Genomic DNA, 19,232 nt, shown 5'->3' with positions numbered 1-19,232 from the left:
TAATTCTTTCTTTCTACTTTTTCTCCCTCTTATTCTGAGCCATGTGGATGAAAGGCTCTTGTTGCTGCAGCCAGGAGTCAGTGCTGTGCCTCTGAGATGAGAGAGCCAACTTCAGGACACTGGTCCACAAGAGACCTCCCAGCTGCACATAATATCAAACAGCAAAAATCTCCCAGAGATCTCCATCTCAACACCAGCACCCAGCTTCACTCAACGAGCAGCAAGCTACAGTGCTGGACACCCTATGCCAAACAACTAGAAACATAGAAACACAACACCATCCATTAGCAGAGAGGATGCCTAAAATCATAAGTCCACAGACACCCCAAAACACACCACCATACGTGGACCTACCCACCAGAAAGACAAGATCCAGGCTCATCCACCAGAACACAGGCACTAGGCCCCTCCACCAGGAAGCCTACACAACCCACTGAACCAACCTTAGCCACTGGGGACAGACACCAAAAACAACAGGAACTATGAACCTGCAGCCTGCAAAAAGGAGACCCCAAACACAGTAAGATAAGCAAAATGAGAAGACAGAAAAACACACAGCAGATGAAGGAGCAAGATAAAAACCCACCAGACCTAACAAATGAAGAGAAAATAGGCAGTCTACCTGAAAAAGAATTCAGAAAAATGATAGTAAAGATGATCCAAAATCTTGAAAATAGAATGGACAAAATGCAAGAAACATTTAACAAGGACCTAGAAGAACTAAAGATGAAACAAACAACGATGAACAACACAATAAATGAAATTAAAAATACTCTAGATGGGATCAATAGCAGAATAACTGAGGTAGAAGAACAGATAAGTGACCCAGAAGATAAAATAGTGGAAATAACTGCTGCAGAGCACAATAAAGAAAAACGAATGAAAAGAACTGAGGACAGTCTCAGAGACCTCTGGGACAACATTAAACGCACCAACATTCGAATTATAGGGGTTCCAGAAGAAGAAGAGAAAAAGAAAGGGACTGAGAAGATATTTGAAGAGATTATAGTTGAAAACTTCCCTAATATGGGAAAGGAAACAGTTAATCAAGTCCAGGAAGCACAGAGAGTCCCATACAGGATTAATCCAAGGAGAAATACGCCAAGACACATAATAATCAAACTGTCAAAAATTAAATACAAAGAAACCATATTAAAAGCAGCAAGGGAAAAACAACAAATAACACACAAGGGAATCCCCATAAGGTTAACAGCTGATTTTTCAGCAGAAACTCTGCAAGCCAGAAGGGACTGGCAGGACATATTTAAAGTTATGAAGGAGAAAAACCTGCAACCAAGATTACTCTACCCAGCAAGGATCTCATTCAGATTTGATGGAGAAATTAAAACATTTACAGACAAGCAAAAGCTGAAAGAGTTCATCATCACCAAACCAGCTTTACAACAAATGCTAAAGGAACTTCTCTAGGCAAGAAACACAACATAAGGGAAAGACCTATAATAACGAACCCAAAACAATTAAGAAAATGGGAATGGGAACATACATATCGATAATTACCTTAAATGTAAATGGACTAAATGCTCCCACCAAAAGACACAGATTGGCTGAATGGATACAAAAACAAGACACATATATTTGCTGTCTACAAGAGACCCATCTCAGACCTAGAGACACATACAGACTGAAAGTAAGGGGATGGAAAAAGATATTTCATGCAAATGGAAAACAAAAGAAAGCTGCAGTAGCAATTCTCATACCAGACAAAATAGACTTTAAAATAAAGACTATTAGAAGAGACAAAGAAGGACACTACATAATGATCAAGGGATCGATCCAAGAAGAAGATATAACAACTGTAAATATTTATGCACCCAACATAGGAGCACCTCAATACATAAGGCAAATACTAACTGCCATAAAAGGGGAAACTGACAGTAACACCTTCATAGTAGGGGACTTTAACACCCCACTTTCACCAATGGGCAGATCATCCAAAATGAAAGTAAATAAGGAAACACAAGCTTTAAATGATACATTAAACAAGATGGACTTAATTGATATTTATAGGACACTCCATCCAAAAACAACAGAATACACATTTTTCTCAAGTGCTCATGGAACATTCTCCAGGATAGATCATATCTTGGGTCACAAATCAAGCCTTGGTAAATTTAAGAAAATTGAAATTATTCCAAGTATCTATTCTGACCACAATGCTATGAGACTAGATATCAATTACAGGAAAAGATTTGTAAAAAATACAAACACATGGAGGCTAAACAATACACTACTTAATAACGAACTGATCACTGAAGAAATCAAAGAGGAAATAAAAAAATACCTAGAAACGAATGACAATGGAGACACGACAACCCAAAATCTATGGGATGCAGCAAAAGCAGTTCTAAGAGGGAAGTTTATAGCAATACAATCCTACCTTAAGAAACAGGAAACATCTTGAATAAACAACCTAACCTTGCACCTAAAGCAATTAGAGAAAGAAGAACCAAAAAACCCCAAAGTGAGGGGAAGAAATCATAAAGATCAGATCAGAAATAAATGAAAAAGAAATGAAGGAAACGATAGCAAAGATCAATAAAACCAAAAACTGGTTTTTTAAGAAGATAAACAAAATTGATAAACCATTAGCCAGACTCATCAAGAAAAAAAGGGAGAAGACTCAAATCAATACAATTAGAAATGAAAAAGGAGAAGTAACAACTGACACTGCAGAAATACAAAAGATCATGAGAGATTATTACAAACAACTCTATGCCAATAAAATGGACAACCTGAAAGAAATGGACAAATTCTTAGAAAAGCACAACCTGCCAAGACTGAATCAGGAAGAAATAGAAAATATGAACAGACCAATCACAAGCACTGAAATTGAAACTGTGATTAAAAATCTTCCAACAAACAAAAGCCCAGGATCAGATGGCTTCACAGGCGAATTCTGTCAAATATTTAGAGAAGAGCTAACACCTATCCTTCTCAAACTCTTCCAAAATATAGCAGAGGGAGGAACACTCCCAAATTTATTCTACGAGGCCACCATCACCTTGATACCAAAACCAGACAAGGATGTCACAAAGAAAGAAACTACAGACCAATATCACTGATGAACATAGATGCAAAAATCCTCAACAAAATACTAGCAAACAGAATCCAACAGCCCATTAAAAGGATCAAACACCATGATCAAGTGGGGTTTATTCCAGGAATGTAAGGATTCCTCAGTATATGCAAAACAATCAATGTGATAAACCATATTAACAAATTGAAGGAGAAAAACCATATGATCATCTCAATAGATGCAGAGAAAGCTTTCAACAAAATTCAACGCCCATTTATGATAAAAACCCTGCAGAAAGTAAGCATAGAGGGAACTTTCCTCAATGTAATAAAGGCCATATATGACAAACCCACAGCCAACATCGTCCTCAATGGTGAAAAACTGAAAGCATTTCCACTAAGATCAGGAACAAGACAAGGTTGCCCACTCTCACCACTCTTGTTCAACACAGCTTTGGAAGTTTTAGCCACAGCAATCAGAGAAGAAAAGGAAATAAAAGGAATCTAAATCTGAAAAGAAGAAGTAAAGCTGTCACTGTTTGCAGATGACATGATACTATACATAGAGAATCCTAAAGATGCTACCAGAAAACTACTAGAGCTAATCAATGAATTGGGTAAAGTAGCAGGATACAAAATTAATGCACAGAAATCTCTGGCATTCCTATACACTAATGATGGAAATCTGAAAGTGAAATCAAGAAAACACTCCCATTTACCATTGAAACAAAAAGAATGAAATATCTAGGAATAAACCTACCTAAGGAGACAAAAGACCTGTATGCAGAAAATTATAAGACACTGATGAAAGTAATTAAAGATGACACAAATAAATGGAGAGATATACCACGTTCTTGGATTGGAAGAATCAACATTGTGAAAATGACTCTACTACCCAAAGCAATCTACAGATTCAATGCAATCCCTATCAAACTACCATTGGTATTTTTCACAGAACTAGAACAAAGAAATTCACAATTTGTTTGGAAACACAAAAGACCCCGAATAGCCAAAGCAATCTTGAGAATGAAAAATGGAGCTGGAGGAATCAGGCTCCCTGACCTCAGACTATACTACAAAGGTACAGTAATCAAGACAGTATGGTACTGGCACAAAAACAGAAAGATAGATCAATGGAACAGGATAGAAAGACCAGAGATTAACCCACACACATATGGTCACCTTATCTTTGATAAAGGAGGCAGGAATGTACAGTGGAGAAAGGACAGCCTATTCAATAAGTGGTGCTGGGAAAACTGGGCAGGTACATGTAAAAGTGTGAGATTAGATCACTCCCTAACATGATACACAAAAATAAGTGCAAACTGGATTAAAGACCTAAATGTAAGGCCAGAAACTATCAAACTCTTAGAGGAAACCTAGGCAGAACACTCTATGACATAAATCACAGCAAGATCCTTTTGATCCACCTCCTAGAGAAGTGGAAATAAAAACAAAAATAAACAAGTGGGACCTAATGAAACTTAAAAGCTTTTGCACAGCAAAGGAAACCATAAACAAGACCAAAAGACAACCCTGTGAACGGGAGAAAATATTTGCAAGTGAAGCAACTGACAAAGGATTAATCTCCAAAATTTATAAGCAGCTCCTGCAGCTCAATAACAAAATAACAAACAACCCAATCCAAAAATGGGCAGAAGACCTAAATAGACATTTCTCCAAAGAAGATATACAGACTGCCAACAAACACATGAAAGAATGCTCAACTTCATTAATCATTAGAGAAATGCAAATCAAATCTACAATGAGATATCATCTCACACCAGTCAGAATGGCCATCATCAAAAAATCTAGAAACAATAAATGCTGGAGAGGGTGTGGAGAAAAGGGAACCCTCCTGCACTGTTGGTGGGAACGTAAATTGATACAGCCACTATGGAGAACAGTATGGAAGTTCCTTAAAAATCTACAAATAGAACTACCATATGACCCAGCAATCCCACTACTGGGCATATACCCTGAGAAAACCATAATTCAAAAAGAGTCATGTACCAAAAATGTTCATTGCAGCTCTATTTACAATAACCCAGAGATGGAAACAACCTAAGTGCCCATCATCGGATGAATGGATAAAGAAGATGTGGCACATATATACAATGGAATATTACTCAGCCATAAAAAGAAACAAAATTGAGCTATTTGTAATGAGGTGGATAGACCTAGAGTCTGTCATACAGAGTGAAGTAAGTCAGAAAGAGAGAGACAAATACCGTATGCTAACACATATGTATGGAATTTAAGAAAAAAATGTTATGAAGAACTTAGGGGTAAGTTCTAGTAGAGAATGGACACCTACTAGAGAATGGACTTGAGGATATGGGGAGGGGGAAGGGTAAGCTGTAACAAAGCGAGAGAGAGGCATGGACATATATACACTACCAAACATAAGGTAGACAGCTAGTGGGAAGCAGTCGCATAGCACAGGGAGCTTTGTGCTCGGTGCTTTGTGACCCCCTGGAGAGGTGGGATAGGGAGGGTGGGAGGGAGGGAGACGCAAGAGGGAAGAGATGTGGGAACATATGTATATGTATAACTGATTCACTTTGTTATAAAGCAAAAACTAACACACCATTGTAAAGCAATTATACTCCAATAAAGATGTAAAAAAAAAAAAAGAACAGTAAAGATAGAGACATCACACTTTCCAATTTCAAAATACATTACAAAACTATGGTGATCAAAATAGTTGGTATTGGCATAAAAACAATCACACAGATGAAGGATGCAGAACAGAAATCCCAGAAATAAACCCACACATATGTAATCAATTAATTAATGAGAAAGCAGCCAAGAGTATTCAATGGGGAAAGGAAAGCCTCTTCAATAAATAGTGTTGGGAAAACTAGACAGTAACATACAAAATAATGAAACTGGATTGCTCTCTTATATCTTACACAAAAATCAACTCATAATGGATCAAAAACTTGAAGGTAAGACCTGAAGCCACAACACTCATAGAAGAAAACATAGGGAGTAAACTCTTTGACATTGGTCTTGGTGACAAGTTTTTGGATTTGACACCAAAAGGAAAGGCAATAACAGCAAAAGTAATCAAGTGTGACTACATCAAATTAAAAAGCTTCTGCTCAGCAAAAGAAACTAACAAAAAGAAAAGGAAACGTATGGAACAGGAGAAAATATTTGCAAATCATATATCTGATAAGGTGTTAATATTCAGAATAAATACTCATACAACTCAACAAAAACAACATGATTTAAAAATGGGCAGATGACCTGAATAGACATATTTCCAAAGAAGACATTCAGATGTCCAACAGGCACATGAAAAGATGTTCAACATCACTATTAGGGAAATGCAAATCAAAACCACAATGAGCTATCGCTTCACATCTGTTAGAATGGCTATTATCAAAAAGACAAGAGTTAACGTGTTGGCAAGGATGTGAAGATAAGGGAACCCTTGGGCACTGTTGGTGGGAATGTACACTGGTACAGCCACTATGGCAAAAAGCAGGGAGATTCCACAAAAACATAAAAATACAACCACCATAAATCCCGCAATTCCACTTCAGGGTATTTATCTTAAGGAAATAATTATTATCCCCACGTTCACTGCAGCATTATTTACAACAGCCAGGATATAAAACAAACTAAGTGTCCTTCGATGGATAAATGGATAATGAAAATGTGATATATCACATATATATATATATATATATATATATATGAATGTAATATATCACATTTATATATATATATACACACACATATATATACACACACACATATCACATTTATATATAAATACAAATATGAGTATTATTCAGCCATAAAAAAAGGAAATCTTGCCATTTGTGACAACATAGATGGACCTTGAGGGCACTGTGTTAAGTGAATGAAGTCAAACAGAGAAAAACAAATACTGTATGATCTCACTTAAATGTGGAATCTAGAAAAAGAAATCAAACTCATATATAGAAACAGCAGATTGTTAGCTGCCAGAGGCAGGGGTAGGGGGTGGGCAAAATGAGTGAAGGGGATCAAAAGGTCCAAACTTCCAGCTGTAAGATAAATATGTCCTGAGAATGCAACATATATCATGGTGACTATGGCTAACAATACTCTACCATATGTTTGAAAGTTTCAAAGAGAGTAAATCTTAAAAGTTCTCATCACGAGAAAAAATAATTTTAACTATTTGGTATAAAAGAAAGAAAAATAGTGAGACACTATTAAGTGAAAAAATGTGACAGTGTGAACATTTACTTACCATTTAACTCTAGCTCTTTTCTGAAATATATGGAACTCCAAACATGAGAAATAGTTGTAATTAACCACTGACAAAGGGCAACACAGACAATGGAAGTAATCAACTCTGTCTACTAAGTAAAGCAGTTAAAACTGCTAGAATCATCATAGACACTGTTAGACTGGGCAACATTAAGTAAGAGTGGAACCAATGTTTCTAGGAGTGAAGAAGCAGCACGCTGGATTAGATCTTCAATGTTTACTTCTTGGAGATATTTCAGGTACTTCTGCAAACACATTAACTCCTTCTCTTAACAGGAAACAGCATGATTGGAAAGAAAAAGTAAGTCTTTGGAGGCCCCCCCACTCCCCCACCCTCCCCACCACACCCCCTTCAGGTTCAAATCCTCATAAACTGGCCCTGGGGCAAGCCACTTAACCTCTCAGAGGCTCAGATTTTTCATCTGCAAAATGCATTTAATAATATATTATTGAGGAGTACATGAAGCTTAAACGATATTTTTTGAGTATGTAAAAGGACCTGGCATCAAATAGGGGTTAAATAAATGTATGTTGAATAGACTTATCTTATTAAATTAAATAAATGATGCCTGGTTTGGTGTATTATTTCAAGATACTAGAATTTATTTTAAAAATTCCAATTCTTATACCAATTCTTGCACTAAACCCTAGTGGTTTGAAAAAGTACATGCTTAATGCAGAGATGTCCAAAGTAGTTTACCTATTGGGAGAACCTAGCTGAGTGACCTGTGAAAACATTCCACAGTCCTTGTTGAACATTGATGGGTTTTATATCTGTACCTTCACATACAAGAGGTTCTTGAGAATATCAGGTTTGTAGGGCAAAATCTCCTTCTCAAGGACAAAATGTCAACTTTCCAGAACTAAGTTAAGGTTTCTCCACAATAATGCTGGTCCCATTTAAAAGGAGCAACAAAAAGAGAGGTACATAGGGACTTCCCTAGTGGCGCAGTGGTTAAGAATCTGCCTGCCAATGCAGGGGACTCAGGTTTGATCCCTGGTTTGGGAAGATCCCATGTGCCATGGAGCAACCAAGCCTTTGTGCCACAACTACTGAGCCTGCACACCACGACTACTGAAGCCCATGCACTCTAAGGCCCATGTGCCGCAACTACTTAGCCCACATGCTGCATCTACTGAAGCTCATGCGCCTAGAGCCCATGCTCCGCAACAAGAAAAGCCAGTGCAATGAGAAGCCCGTGCAATGTGCAATGAGAAGCACCACAAAACAAAGAGTAGCCCGCCCCCACTCACCACAACTAGAGAAAGCCTGCACACAGCAACGAAGACCCAATGCGGCCAAAAAATAAATAAAATTTTTTAAAAAAGAGGTAGAGAATTTACCTATCTTAAATAGGTGTTTTTTGAAATATGTTCAAAGCTTTAAGTATTAATAGATCAGTCAGAAGCTGACCTATGTCCACTTGAGGGTTTGTTTCATTATTTGACAAGTCTATTTCAATCTTCCAGATATATTGATATTTCAAATAAAAATTTTAATAAAAAAGAATGAAATATTGCCATTTGAAGCAACATGGATGGACCAGAGATTGTCATATTAAGTGAAGTAAGTCAGGCAGAGAAAGACAAAGTATGTGGAATCTAAAAAATATATGTATATAAATTAACTTATTTACAAAACAGAAACAGACTCACAGACATAGAAAACAAATTTATGGTTACCAAAGGAAAAAGAGGAGGGGGAGAGATAATTTAAGAGCTTGGGATTAATAGATACACACCACTATATATAAAATATATAAACAACAAGGATTTAGTGTATAGTCAGGGAATTATATTCAATACCTTGTAATAACTATAACGGAAAAGAATCTGAAGCTGTATACCTAAAAATAACATGATCCTGTAAATAAACTACTGTTAAATTTTTTAAAAAGCAGAAAGAAAATATCTAATTTACCATAATTTATATTTGACATTGCAGCAAATATATCAAATATATCAAAAAAAGCTACATGAATGAATGAGGATTTTTTAAATATAGGGGTGATAATCATAGGAAATAAGGTCAATTAATAGAAGCCAGTTAAAAGTTCTCAAGGTTTAACTTAATTTTCATCCAGTCTTAGAGATCTATTATGATCCTCAACTTCAAGTCATTTCAGTTTAACAAATGTTGTAATGCTTACTACGTACAAGGTGTTGGTGCTAGCTGGTTAACTTCTCTCTTCCCCCACTCTGAGTATTGTCAGATGTGGTCCATTTAAAAATCCCTTATTGTTTTCCAAAGGAAACAAAAACAAAAATAAACAAATGGCACCTAATTAAACATAAAAGCTTTTGCACAGCAAAGGAAATCATTAACAAAACAAAAAGACAACCTACTGAATGGGAGAAAATATTTGCAAGTGATATGATCTATAAGGTGGTAATATCTAAAAATATATAAACAGCTCATACAATTCAACATCAGAGAAACAGACAACCTGATTAAAAAATGGGCAGAAGACCTGAATAGACATTTTCTCAAAGACATACAGACAGCCAACAAGCAAATGAAAAGATGCTCAACATCGTTAATCAAAGAAATGCAAATTAAAACCACAATGAGGTATCAATTCACACCTGTCAGAATGGCGCTCATCAAAAAGAACACAAATAACAACTGTTGACAAGGATGTTGAGAAAAGGGAACCCTGGTACACTGTTGGTGGGAATGTAAATTGGTGCAGCCACTGTGGAAAACAGTATGAAAGTTTTTCAAAAAACTAAAAGTAGAACTACCACATAATCGAGCAATTTCACTCCTAGGTATATATTCAAAACCCACAAAAACACGAATTTGAAAAGATACATGCACCCCAATGTTCATAATAGCATTATTCACAATAGCCAAATTATGGAAGCATCCTAAGTATCCATCAACAGATGAATGGATAAAAAATATGTGGTATATTTATACAATGGAATACTACTCAGACATAAAAAAGAATAAAATTTTGTCATTTGCAACAACATGGATGGGCTTGGAGGGTATTATGCTAAAAGAAGTAAGTCAAACAGAGAAAGACAAGTACTGTATGATATCACTTATATGTGGCATCTAGTATAAAAAATAAAATAAAATAATGAATATAACCCCCCCAAAAGAGAGAGACTCACAGATACAAAGAACAAACTAGTGATTACCCATGGGGAGAGGGAAGGCGGTAGGGGCAAGATAGGAGTAGGGAATTAAGAGGTACAAACCACTATGTATAAAATAAATGAGCTACAAGGATTTATTGTACAGCACAAGAAATATAGCCAATATTTTATAATAACTATAAATGGAGTATAACATTTAAAGTTGTGAATTGCTATATTATACACCTGAAACTTATGTAATATTGTTCATCAACTATACCTCAATAAAAATTTGTTTTAATTAAAAAAAACCATTATGGCTTTTCACTTGCCTCTCAGAATGTGTTAAAGATAATGAATCATCACATCTAAAAAAAAACAAAAAGTTTTGTGCTTCAAAAAACATCTTCAGGGCTTCCCTGGTGTCGCAGTGGTTGAGAGTCCGCCTGCCGATGCAGGGGATGTGGGTTCATGCCCTGGTCCGGGAAGATCCGCGGAGCAGCTGGGCCTGTGAGCCATGGCTGCTGAGCCTGCACATCTGGAGCCTGTGCCCCGCAACAGGAGAGGCCACAACAGTGAGAGGCCCGCCTACCACACACACAAAACAAATCTTCAAGTAAGTGAAAAAAAAACTATATCTGATAAAGAACCTGAAAAGGGGTTCTTTAAAATATAAAGAACTCTTAAAACAATAAAAAGACAATCCAATTAAAAGACAGGCAAAAGATTTGCATAGACATTTCACCGAAGTAGATATGTAAATGGTCAATGAACATATGAAAAAATATGCAACATCATTATCACTTAGGAAATGCAAAAAGAAACACAATGAGATACAACTTCACACTCAGTAAGATGGCCAACATACAAAAGATAGAGAGTATCCAGTGTTGGCAAGGATATGGAGAAACTGGAACCCTCAGTACATCGTTATAAATGTAAAATGGTGCAGCCAGTTTAGAATTCAGTTTGGTGGTCAGTTAAAATGTTGAACAAAAAGTTACTTTATGACCTAGCAATTCCACTCCTAGATATATATCCAAGAGAACGGAAAACATGTTCACACAAAAATCTGTACATGAATGTTCATGGTAACGTTATCCACAATAGCCAAAATGTAGAAACAATCCAAATGTCTACCAACTGGTGAATGGATAAACAAAATAGTATATACATAAATACAATATCATTCGGTCATAAAAATAAATTGTACTGCTATATACTATAACATAAACTTTAAAAACATTATGCTAAATCAAAGAAGCCAGACAGAAATGGGCATATGTTATATGATTCCTTTTATATGAAATTTCAGAATAGACAAATACACAGAAATAGAATAATTTTTGCCAGGGCCTGAGTGACGAAGAATGGGTTACTGTTAATAGTTACAGGAGTTCTTTTTTAGGATGATGAAATGTTTTAAAGTTAGTAGCAGTGGTGTACAACTCTCTGAATATCTCTGAGTTACATGCTTCAAAAGCATGAATTTTATGGTATGTGAATTATATTTCAATAAAGCTGTTATTATGGAAAACAGTCTAAGAGTCATCTTTAGCTTCAAATCTATCCTATAAAAATGGACATTTTCTCTCATAACCACACACACACATGAACACTCAAGCCCATGGTTTATGAGTATTTGGAAATGTGTATATTTGATTTTTCCATACTGATGAAAAAAATATCCTGGTGTTAAAAATTAGCAAGTCACTTCTATGTACATGTATAGATCCCTGGACTGTCATAAAACTTATTTAACTATTTCCAGGACTGTCATAAAACTTATTTAACTATTTCCAGTATTTATCCAACATAGTATCATGCATATGGATTATTCCTGGAAAGGTTCACAATACCTTCCTAACTAGGAAGACATTAATAACTTATATTGATTTTTATCAGGCCAATACCATTATATTAAAAATTTATGTAAAATTTGTCAGCCAAAGGCATATCTTTATATCATTTAAAATGTGCCACTAGTTAGATAGCTATGAGAACTGAAAGAAGTTCAAATTAAAATATTTGCACTGTAATTCTTTCCCCCAAAATAATCCAGTCTGGACAACAGTATTATCACTTCTGCCAACAAACAGTGGATTCATCAATTTATATAGGTCATGATTATTTTTCTCTTCTACAAATTTCTTAACTATTTCACACAGGCCCTCTGTGGGAAACCACTGGTATGAGAGAGCAACAGACGTGAGAATTTTCTAACACCTCTTTCTGTCCATATTTTCCTTTAAATTCTCCCTTGTTCAATTACAACTTTAGAGCTCAAGTCATTTTCTAGTCAAGAGATCTTTGTATCTTTTGACTGAACCAAAAAATAAGGAGACTCTCTAAGGAAAATCAAGTTGTGATTAGCCATTACAAAAGAATCCATTTTAGTCAGAAATATACCCGTTTGTTTCATGTGGCAATTAAAGTAGTGCAAGAAAACTAGATTGTAAATACTGTGATTGACATAGTACACACTGAGAACAACCAATTAAACTGTCAACTTCACATGAGCAAATAGTACACTACTAATTAATATTTAGGATCTTGTGTTCCATATCATACAATCCACAATGTATAGCAGAATAATTTAAAACCTATTTTAATATTAAATCTAAAGAATTATTATCAACTTTATTCTAATACTTTCATTATACCTCATAATGAATATTAAGACTCCTCATTGTTATATGAGTGGCAAAACCATAGACTTGATAATAATAATATAGATCACTTTGGGAAATTTTTTATATATATAATTTTTATGCATAGGAGAATTATTATAAAAGTGGTTGCATTTAAGAAAGTATCATTAGCTAAACTTTTATAAAAGGAAATTAAAATACTAAAACTATGACCTTATTTTCAACATACAATTAACTCTTTAAATCAAGTGCGTTAAATACATCCCATCCAAATTGTTCTTTGTAAATGTAATCAATTGACTTATTAGTTGGATAACCTGATTTCCTCTATGTCTTAAATTATTGAGACTCCTATCTTATTCCAATAGGTAAAACTGAGGGTTTTTGTGTACAAAGAATAAAATTCTCCATTTGACCTTCTGAGATGCTTCAAAGACAAAAGGAATTGATTGACTGTCAAAAAAGGGAGTTAAGTTGACATTACAATTTTAAGGTTGACCAGCTGTGTGCTAACATATTTGGAAAGTATATCACAACATTCTGAATATCTTTTTTTTCCCTATGCTAAGTGCCCTTTGGTTAGTTAAAGGTAAGAGGTCGCAAACTAAAACTGTGGCTACAAAAAATACAACAATAAACTTAACAGAAAAGTGAACACTCCAATAAACAAAAGTCAAAATTTAGAACAAAAGTCATAGGCTGATCTATAAAGACAAATATTCTCCACAGAAGTGTTTTTGCCCTATAAATATTTTTTCACAATTTTATCTATAATTAAAAATTGGGATATTTCACAAAAAATTTTGAATATCTGGCTTTTATTTAAAAAAATCACAATCTGGCAGCCCTAGGTCCATTTTTTTGCACATAGCAAGAAATTAGAGACGAGTAAAGCATGCTTTTTAGATGGGGGCATGACAGAAGCATTATTTTCAGTCTGTTTGTAGGATTTACAGCACTTGTAACTTCTTGGCTTTGCTGATTTATATTACCTACCCCTCTAAGCATCTAAATTTATGACCCCCATCAAAATAGATTTAAATGCTTCTACTAAAATAACAAACAACAAATAAAATTTAGATTCAAAATGTTCCAGAGTATATCTTCAATACTTTTATTTTGATATAAGTAATGACTTTGATCACTCCTTTTAGAAGTATTGGTACACATAGCTTGTCATATATCTAGCTTTCAAAGCACTATGGAAAGGAAGCCTTGAAAACTTAAGTACATTGTGCTCTCTGCTTGCTAAAAATTCTGCTCCCCTCAATCTCTAGAATCCACCATTATGGCTGATGAAGACTACACACACACATGAAAATGAGTGGGGTTAGAGAAGACAGAAAGGGAAGCAGTCCTTTCTAATCAGCTATATACAATATTTGCCCAAAGTCAAAACTGCCTTATTTCAAGATCTAACCCGGAATATAAACTACCTATAACGTTAATATATTAAATATTGATATAAATATTGATGAGATGACATGCTGGAAGTTTAATAAAATTTTCCCTAGAACTAAGTTGATTCTTTTCAAAAAGGCATAAACACACCCAGTCTACTTATCTGCCATTCAGAATATCAAATGGTGTAAGCTGAATATTACTAAAAGTCTTGGAAAAAATATACACTCTTGGACCAAGCAATTCCATATGTAGCATAGGACTTCACATCATGGAAACAATCACTGATGCATCCAAACATTTATATACAAGGAAGTTCTTCATAACCTCATTTGTAATAGCAAAAAGGAGAAGGCAATACAGCAACATATTCACCAAGAGAGTATTGGTTGAATTAACTTGGCACACTGGAAGTGTAAGGTGTAGATAATTAGTCAATGCCACAATACAAATTCACAGTATCAAATGAAGTAAGCAGGTCCAAAGTGGTATGTGCATCAAGATCCCAATTTCATAATAGATATGAACAAATTAAAAATGAAAAGATGTGCATCAAAATATGAACAGAAATTAGATTTTAGGTATAGTGGATTGAATAGCATCCCCTCAAAAGTCATATCCACCTGGAACCACAGACTGTGACTTTATTTGGAAATAGGGTCTTTGCATATGTAATTAGTTAAGATGAGGCCAGACTGGATTAGGGTGAGCTGTAAACCCAATGACTAGTGCCCTTAAAAGAAGAGATGACATGGGCTTCCCTGGTGGCGCAGTGGTTGAGAGTCCGCCTGCCGATGCAGGGGACGCGGGTTCGTGCCCCAGTCCGGGAAGATCCCATATGCCGCGGAGCGGCTGGGCCCGTGAGCCATGGCCGCTGAGCCTGCGCGTCCAGAGCCTGTGCTCTACAACGGGAGAGGCCACAACAGTGAGAGGCCCGTGTACCGCAAAAAAAAAAAAAAGAAGAGATGACACACAAAGACATGTAGAAGAAGGACATGTGAAGACAGAGGCAGAGATTGGGGTGATGCAGCTACAAACAAAGGAATGCCAAGGATTGCTGGGATCTACCAGAAGCTAGGAAGAAACAAGGAAGGATCCTTCACCAGTGCCCTGCTGATACCTTGATTTTGGACTTCTCATCTCTAGAACTGTGAGAGGACACAGTTTTGTTGTTTTAAGTCACCAAGTTTGAGGTCATTTGTTAAGGCAGCCCTAGGAAACTAAAACAGTAAGTGATCTTTATTTTCCTCTTCATGTGTATGGTTTTTGCCCTATTTTATAAATTAATGTTACTTTCATAATGAGAAAAATGCAATTAAAGACATATTGTGACCTAATAATTAAATATCTAATAACTGATAATTATATATTTTTTTGAACAGAAAAGCTCTAATCCACGTATTTTGTAGAGAAAAATCTGTGTTCAAACACACTCTAAAATACTGATGAGCATCTGAAGCCCCAATACTTTTATTATTTATCTTCTACATTTACGAGATTTGGAGATAAGCAAGGGAGATCTCTCTAAGCATGACCAAACATCACTAAAATTTATTAATAATAAAATCAAAGTAAACTAAGCAGCTCTGTAAAAGCAATAAAGAACTTCCGGAACAGCAATCGTGCTTGGCTCATATAATATTGATGTGGTTTTAGTAAATAGAGCTATTTCTCAGGTGGGCATTGAGAGAATTCAATATGGAACAAATATGAGAAAATATACTTGGATACAAGACAGACACAATCCAAATAAACCTTAGAACTGGAAGATTTAGACTTCATCTAGTACATCTTCCAATAATTCAAGAATCCTTCAAACAACATTCCTGACAGGTGATAATTCATTCAACAGAATGAAATTTTCCAACTACCCATCACTTGCCAAGGATGCATGACTACATCATCCAGTGACTAGTTCCAAAGGCAGAAGCTCACTTCTTCAGAAAGCAGCCTATTCCATTCTTCGACAATTCTAGTTCTTAGAAAACTCATTCCAGAAAGAAGATTTTATCTCAACATAACTAAATTATTTTTATTCTCCTTCTATACTTTTTCTTCACTCTTCCATTCATTCTTCATAGCCAACTTGTATCATAACTTGAAGTTATAAATTTTAAAAGTTCTAGAAAGGAAATCAAGAGATTACTAACTTCTCACCAATGACAACATTCTCTTTACAGCATTCTTTACCCAACTGCTATCTCCTCTGATTTTGAACACAATCAATTTAAAAAGAACAAGTTTCCTAATCTGTGAGCAGGCAGATCTACTTTAGGCATGTTTTATGTAGAGTTGAACTTTGCCTTTCTATGAATTTCACTGAGTGGTTCTATTCCTTCCTGCCACAGCACAGTGAACTCATCCATGTGAAGGTTACCCAGGCATCAGAAAATCACCATCAGATCTCCCATTACATCTCTACTTAACTAGGTAAAACACTCCTGGTTACCCTTCCTGGTTTTGAGAGTCTTCATTATTCAACCTCCTTCATATTTTTTCTGAATAAATCTCCATACATTCATATGTCTATCTATAGCCTAGTGCCTGGTACTCAATATATTTCAGATACAGTATGGCCATGGAGAGTGGCAGCACTAATATGGCAACTGTGGCAAAAACCATATTAACCACAGAGGAAACAGTACACATCCTGTTGATTGCTTAGCTAAAATCCTGGAGTATTTTTCACTAGAATCCCTTTTAATTTTTGTTTTTTTCCCCATTCCTATAAACGGAGTTTCTTTTTTTAATCTTAACTAAAATGCAGAACTTTGTATTTATCCCTATTGAATGTCATTGCATTAGTTTCCACCTTTCTTGCTAGCTTTTCAACGTCTCTCTGATCCCTAACTCTTCAACCCAAATAGTATCCTTTAGAGACATGCACCATTCACAAATTTACCAAGATCTTCCCTGTCTTCCCTTAAGCAGAGGGTTTTAAGCATTTTAACTGTAAAGTTCTGGAGTTCCCTGGAAGCTCTTCAAGTATTAGTCACAACGTTGCTGCTACTGCTAATGATACCTAATGAGTACCTCTTTCTACCAAACATTGTTCCTAGTGCTTTATTTACATTATCGCATCTAATACTCATAAAAATGTTATGAGATAATGAGTACTGCTACTGTTCATTTTACAGATAAAAACATGGCTAGTGAGTGATAGAGCCTGAGCTGGATATGAGCCAGTGTGGCTATATCGGCTCTTTATAGGCTCTGTCTATTCTGACTGGGCAATGCCCCGCATTACCAGTTGTTAAATATTTTTAAAATAACTCTTGTGTAGAGCAAGGATTTGGACCCCAGCTGCCTGATTCCAGAGTCCGTCTTCTTAAGCAGATTCCATTCTGGCTCTCCATGATGGATGAAGGCAAAGCCAAATAATCCTGCCTACCATGTGTGCTTCAACTACAGATACTCTACTTTTATCTCATTGAGCGTTTTCTCTATGAGTGTTTTCTCTATAAGTATTTGATGTGAAATTCACTTTAAAAATATCTGCTGCCAGAAGTTTTTAAAGAACTAAAGGATAAATGAAAATACAGTAAATAACTGAACTTAATATGTACAGCTCCCCCCATACCACTATAAATATCAAATATATCATTTAAAATAACACTGAAATTACATGCAATACTATGTGTGTGTGTATGTGTTTGTATGTAAGTGAGAGAAAGCATTTCTTCCCCCTGTGAGATGTGTAGCTTTTGTTATATTCTTAGATAGGTTACAGATATACAAAAGTCAGCATAGTATAGGATCACGTCTGAACGGATGTAGAACTAAATTTGTCCATTTTTTTTCAAGGACATGAGACAATAGAAAAAAATTCCTTGTTGAAATCAGATGAATTGTGATTGTAATTCTCAAACTCAAGAATTTGATCCTGAGTAAATTTCATGTTGCCTTTGAGTCTCAGTTTCACATTTGTGAAACAGGGGGGAAAACAGTACCTACCTTAGATTATTGCAAGAACAAAATGAAATAATATATGTAAAGTACTTGGAACAATTTTTGGTAGGCAGCTGGTACTAAATATAAATTAATACATTTATAAGGAATGTTTTGTGCCAGAATTCTCAAAGCTAAAGGATGAACAAGAAACATTCTTGTAGGAATTGTACTTGAATTGGGGAAGTTATTTATATAGTAAAACAAATAATTTCGAAAAAAAATCATCTGCTTGAATATTCAAGACAAAATGGGGGACTTGGAAATTCCTTCCTGAAGCAGACCTCTTCTATGGAATACCTTAGTAGAAAGCTTGATGAGTACTGGTGTGGGAATTCTCCACTTCAGCAGTTTAATAACACTCTCCAAAAAGGGAAAAACCTCTTCAGTCTAATAATAAAAGGAGCTATCTAAGAATGATAAATTTTACTATATAATTTTAAAATTAATTATGGCACTTACTATCAGAATACAATTATCCATCGGTCCCTCATATTCCTGCATATCTTGGGAACCAAGGCACTGACAAGATTTTCTGAATTAGCTTTTCAAGGATGTTTATTCAGCAACACCCTTAAGAAATAGAGATAGGGTAGGTTTGTCTGCTGTCCAGCATAATAAAGGTAATATCTAGCTCTAGGGCAAATATTGGTCAGAGTTCCTTGCTGGATATCATAAAATACTGGGGTTTCCTAAGCTTGGGGTTACTATCCTATAATGCAACCCACTGCATGTGCAAACATCACCTGGCCCTTGTAATGTTGCCCTGTGGGAACTGGAGGTTGGAAAATATGCTTAAGAAAATGCTGACATTATGGACAAGCTTCTTAGATAGCC

The sequence above is a fragment of the Stenella coeruleoalba genome, assembly GCF_951394435.1.
Source record: "Stenella coeruleoalba genome assembly, chromosome: 6".
Lineage (NCBI taxonomy): Eukaryota > Metazoa > Chordata > Mammalia > Artiodactyla > Delphinidae > Stenella > Stenella coeruleoalba.
This window is presented reverse-complemented; position numbering follows the sequence as displayed.